Genomic DNA, 6,293 nt, shown 5'->3' on the forward strand with positions numbered 1-6,293 from the left:
CCCCACCCCAGAAGCAGAAGAGCAACAAAATCAGTACTGTGCTCTTTTCTGATTCTAAGGATGGATGATACATAGACACATGTATTTGCAATGAGAACAAGTAGGTTATTCCCCAATATGTATACGTATACCATTGATTTAAGACTTTAAAATATCCCAAAGTCAGATTTTGTATCTAGTCTTTGGTTTTTACACGAACATTTGCAAACTATCTCACCATTAAATCCAAACATCAGAAAGATGGGCAGAGAGACCATGTTATTCCTGACCATGAGCAGGTGCCTGTGGTTCATGGCAGGTGACATGGCATCTGCTTGGGTTTGAGTGTGTAGAATATAATGCTAATATTTAACCTACCTCAAAACTTGTTGAGGATCTGTGAGATACTGAGTAAGTGCCCATAAGTGAAGTATTGACTCTTTTTATTAAAAGTAAATCTCATTAAGCCAACCTGCCTTCTGTAGTCATAGTGCTTCAAATCTTAGGCTTTTCCATTGGGAAAGCCCTGTTGGCAAGGAGTTAAAGGTATAAGTGACTAGCCTCCATTGTTGGTGCTTGGGATAGAGAGGTTTAAAATTACTCTGTTTTTTGTTCTGCCTCAGAGCTCAGTTTATTGAAGACATTTATGTTAAACTGAAGTTGGAGATAAATACTTCATGAAAACTCTCAAAGTCTGAAATAGTTGTCTCATATCCAGTGGCTCCAACTCTGGATAGCGCAGTTTTGAGAAGCATTTCATTCTTGGCGGCTACACCTAGCTAAAACAACTGCAGTCCTTGGCAAGTTGGAATAGGATTGTTTTGATGAATTCAAAAGAGCATGTTTGTGGTCTACAAGTTGTTCAGTACTCTTGTGCTGCTGATGTAGAAAATGTGTCTTAACCATTGATCAAGGCAGGCCCATGAGGGCCTCTCTACTTGTTACTATGTCTACAGTTAGAATTAGTTGTTCTCTACTTGATCTAACAAAAGTATACCTCTAAATATTTACTGATGCTTTTTACTAAATCAGACTTATACTTGACCCAAATACAGTGGTGTTTTATCCAAGCCAAAATGCAGCCTCTTGTCACCCTGTGCTGCGAATTCAGTGTTCGGTGATCAGGAACAGCTCACCTGTGGCAAGCACGTTTCGGGCGGTTACCAAGGCGTGTCCCCAGCATTCAGCCATTTCCTCCACTTTTTACATCATTCTCATTTCCCTTGCTCCCCTCCTCCCGCGTGTTCTTAAAGCTGACCGTTGGCATTTACTAAGTGGTGTTCGGGACTAAGGAGTCACGATTTAGGGCCCTGTAAATTCTCTAAAGCAGCATCCTGCTCTTGGTAACCACCACCCTGATGCACTGTCCCGACTCTCCACTCAGCATGCACTGCCGGTCCTTCCTGGGTCCCTTGTCCTTCGTTCCCCACACCTCATAAAGTTGGATCGGAGGGATTTGTGATTGTTACTCTATGGATAAAAACACCCATTTGAACACTGTCTTACTGGTTTTTGCCTTTCAAGTAGGTAAGCTTATCAGTTTTATTCTACAGATTACCTGTGATCCTAGTCGCCATGAATGTATGTTTGTATTTATGGATTACATAGCCGTTGAGAGGAACATCCTACTCCTTTAGTATGCCCTCAAACCTGTGGCTGCATCTCTAGCATTTGTTATGCAGTAGAACACTTTGCCTGTATTCAAAGGGCCAAGAGTAGATGCTTTTTCTGTTAAGTGTGTGTAGAGTTGGCAGTTGATGCTGAAAATTGTCATATAGCCCTTCTAAAATTATACTTGTAAAATATCCAAAAATAAATTGATCTGCCTAATTTCTATTAATTTAAGTTGCAGTTTCATCTTATTTAATGTTAATATTTTTAGTATGTTTTCTGAAGTTTAGTGACCACTATATGCAGAAAGAATTCAACTGTTGTGTCATTTTCATTTATAAAATGTGTGTTAATGAAACCCCGGTTACCTTATCTTTTTTAGTTATAAAGGCTTTGAAATCAGATAGGTAAAGTGTTTGCAGCTTCCGAGCCCTGTTCATCCTATGTATAGAACACTCCAGCGAAGCAGTACTGGGTACAAAGAGATAATGAGATGAACAGCTCACTCTACTTAGAAATGAAATGCATGTGTATAACTAAACGTGAGGTAGGAAAGATTTCATTCCCAGAGGTAAAAATAAGTCCAGAAACATAAAGGAGCAAGTTCTCCCACTTAGAGCGTGAGTGGACCGAGTGGGAGTTAGGACAGAGGGGTTGTGGAGGTGGAAGTTCTAAAAAAATGTCTTTGGTAGTTACGCATATCCTCAATGTCTTTCTGTGGGGTGGGGCTTCTCTCAGGTGGTGACCTCTGTTCCACATTGCGGCTCACAGTTTAGGACTTAGCTCACATCGGTGTTGGGGAATGAATGTCTCTTCCCCACATCATATTGACTGTTGTGAGACACAGTGACCCTTGCACACACACTACTGGAGTGTTAATCACAGTGCATAGGAGCTACCCTAACTTGGTTAACCAAACAATATTTTCTGAAAGAAACTCTACTCTGGATGGAGACTAGCCATTTGTATTCACCCCTGCTATACCACTTTACCACCTGAGAGGCTGAGGCAGGAGGATCACAAGGTTGAGCCTAGCCCTGGCAATTCAGTGACTTAGAGGGTGTCTCAACAAAAAAAAAAAAAAAAAAGAGGCTGGGGGGATGTAGCTTAGCACACAGGCTCTGAGTTCAACCCCCAGTACTGGAGGGGAGGAGGGTGGTAGGCTTCACCTCCACAAGTATCTCACTTAAGTCATTTGACATTCTTCTGCACAAGAGATTTGTCTCCTGTCCCTCACACATTCATTCGCTGACTGACTTAGATCCATTATGGACTCATAGACATGTCTGTTACCCTTGAGTTATGGCATAACTCAGCACTGCTCTATTTTCAGCCCTTTCCTTTGGGCTCTAGGCCTTTGACCTGTTTAGCTGTGTGGTTTGTGAGCACTGAGGTCCCGCAGGCCATCCTGTGCTTCCACCACCAGTCCCAGGGTCACCCATTTCATACCACCATGCTCCATTCCTTGGAGCATGGTATGAAAAACGACTTCAGGGAGGTCTAGTGGGGCACGCCTATAATCTCAGCATTTGGGAGGCTGAGGCAGGAGGACTTCAAGTTGGAGGCCAGCCTGGGATATACAGTGCCTTCAAGGCACTGAACAACAGCAAAACCCTGCCTCAACACAAAAAGAGTACAGAGACAGGAATGCAGTATTAATTTGCCAGCGCCACCATACCAAGCACTGCAGAGTGGGTGGCTTAAAGAGCAGAAATGAACCCTGTCATGCAGGTGTGAGAGCACTAGCTTCACAGGCCTCTCCACTCAGCTTACACGTGCTCAGTTTCCTCCTGTGTTTTCCCTGTCTCCACACTCATCTCGTCATAAGGACACCACTCATAGTGACCTCATTTAACTTAATGACCCCATCTCCAACCACAGCTCTGTTCCCAAAAGCCTAGGAGTTGGACTTCAGTGCATGAATCTGGTAAGGGACAAAGTGTAACCCATGGAGGGGAAAGAGTGGCTTTACAGTGCAGGTGCCTGCTAAGTACTCCCTGAGTCCGTGATGGAGGTCAGTAGGAACAGTAACAAGTCATGCTCACGGCATGGTGTCATGATGTCACAAAAATGGCACTCAAGACAAATCCCAATGGAGAGACACCCCACTGCACACTGACCTGTGCACTCAGAACTGTTCCAAAACAAGGAGAGTCTGAGAACCATCCGCCTGGAGGAACCTAAAGGCCACGCGCACCAGTGGTGCTGCACGCTTTGGGACAGGATCTGGAGCAAGAAGAGAACCATAGTTAACAGCAAGGAGACCTGAATAAAGTAGGAATCAGTCTTGGTTGTGTAACAAGAATACCATACTGAGGTAAGATGAGTAATAGGGGACCTGGTTGCAGAATATGTGGGAACTCTATTATCTGTGCAACTTTTCTGTAAATCTAAAGTTCTAAAATAAAAAAGTTCATATTGTTTAAAGGCTTGCATGGACTAGGGGGCACCGAAGCTAGTGGGGTCATTGAGTCCTAAGTCTTTTTCGCCATTTGTGGGTGTTGGCAACACAGGCTGAGTATGTGCTGTGGAATCAACAGTCCAGGAGCATCAAGGTGACAGAGGCCAAGTGAGGGCTATGAATGTGGGCAGAAGGTATTTCCAGATCGGAGAAACATCAGCCAATTGAAGGATCAGGTGGCACAGAGCTAGGCACGCAGACCAGAAGCATAAACTAGCAAGTGTCAGGAGATTGGCTGGAGGACTACAGCCTGAAAGACCGGAGAGCATCAGAGAATTAGGATACACAAGATTAGAATTTAGAATTAGAATAATAGGTACTAGACATAAAAACAACAGTAATGATAGCAGTTTACATTTACAGCACAGTTTATTTATGGAAAGTTCACATATATCAGGGTGTTGGCCTAGCCCCAGTCTCCTAAATGAGTGTACAGTGAATGGCTTAAGTAAAGGACAAGTGATATGGTTTTAGGGTTCCAGGATGATCAAAACCGTCTAACAGAATTTGAGATTCTCTGGGGGTTGAGACAGAACTTCTCTGGGTGGCCTGTGTTTATTTGGTTTTCAAACTAAAGAAGGGGATAGTGAGACAAGGCAAGAACTAAGCAGGACCTTGGGCATCAGTTCAAAGACTTTTCCAAGTAATAAATTTTACCAATTAAGAGAACTGTCTTATCTCGAAGGTTGGCAGCTTTATTGCTCTGGAATAGGAGGTGTCAGCAGCCCTTGTCTCTGGCTGCCTTAGCTGTGGTTATCTTGACTTCAGAGCACTCTGCATGTGCTCTTTTCCAACACACATGTATCATCTGCTACTAAGTATTGTACCTCTTAAGTGAAGCCTGTTTTTTTTGTTTTGTTCTGGTTTTGGGGACAGGGGACTGAACCCAGGGCCTTTGCTTGAGCTATATCTCCCATCCTTTTTTATTTTTAATTTTGAGAGGGGGTCTTGCTAAGTCTGTAAGTTGCCCAGGCTTGGCTTGAACTGGCAGCCCTGCTACTGTTACTGGACTTGGGTCTTGTCCAGGTTCCTGAAGTCTAAAGCCGAGATCTGAGCAGGACACCCCAGAGCAGCAGCAGGGCCATGGGTTATACAACAAAGAAAAGACAAGATCCACTCCACAGGGTGGGCAGCCAGGGAAAAGAGCTTGGGGCATCATGGGACCCCGTCCTGGGGTCCAACCTCAGGGTCTGGGTGGGAGTGGGGTCTGGTCTGAGCCGTGCCTGCTGCCACCACTGGACTCAGCCCTTGCAGCGGTGGAGATGTGACCTTCCATGGCCTTGGAGGAACTGTCATGGTGTCCAAGGCCACAACAGCCAAATCTACAGTCAGTGACATGGCAGTGGGTGGGTGACTGGGGCTGCAGAAGTCCCCTGCGCGGGCCGAGCCTCGCCGTGTGTAAGCAAAGTCACCTGCCTACCTTCTGTCCTGCGTTCAGCCCTGGGCATCCCAGTCCTCGCTAACCTTTAGTCCGGAACGTGGCTCTGGTCCTAGAAAGCGGCTCAAGGCGACTGCCTTTGTCCCTGGCCATTTCCTTGGTTACCTAAGGCCTCAGCTGGAGCTGGAAGGCACTGGGAGGTGGGCGGACCTCCCTCTCTGCGGTCCTCACCTGCTCCCTCCTGCCTCGTTGCCACAGCCTCCCACGGGGTTGCAATCACAGCCTGTGCAGCCACACTGGCCCAAAAGTCTTTCAGTCACCTTGCTCTGTTCTTTTTTCCTGTTTTAAATTTTGCCTATTTATAGGGTACTGCATGATATTATAATACTGTCTGTAATGTGTTGAGACCAAATTGGGATGATTAGCATTTCTGGCGCCTTAACATTTATCTTTTCTCTGTGTTTGGTCCCTTAGAAGACCTCCATTCTAGTTCTTGATAGAGTAAGGTACTGTAAACTCTGGTCACCTTAGAACTGTGCTCTATTCTTGACTTCTTTTTCTGCTTTGGAGCTTAGTTCTTCAGTCCTGCCTGTTCCTTGGTCATAAGTGACCTCCCACCCACTCCTCCATTCGGTCTCCCACTGAACTATCTAGACTTCCTCCTCAGCCCGCATGGTCCTCTAACGGGAGACACTGGAACAAGCACCAGGAACCCAGTACTTTGCCTCTGGCCCTCACCCTGGCCCATCTTATAGTATCTGCACGGTGACTTCCTAAAGCCAAGCAGCAGGGCTGCCCTTCCCCTGCCCGCCCACCCTGGAGGAGAGGACAGCAGAGGAGAGCCGCCCAGGCCGGGCATATTTC

Source organism: Chinchilla lanigera, unplaced genomic scaffold (assembly GCF_000276665.1).
Source record: "Chinchilla lanigera isolate Chin_1 unplaced genomic scaffold, ChiLan1.0 scaffold00008, whole genome shotgun sequence".
Lineage (NCBI taxonomy): Eukaryota > Metazoa > Chordata > Mammalia > Rodentia > Chinchillidae > Chinchilla > Chinchilla lanigera.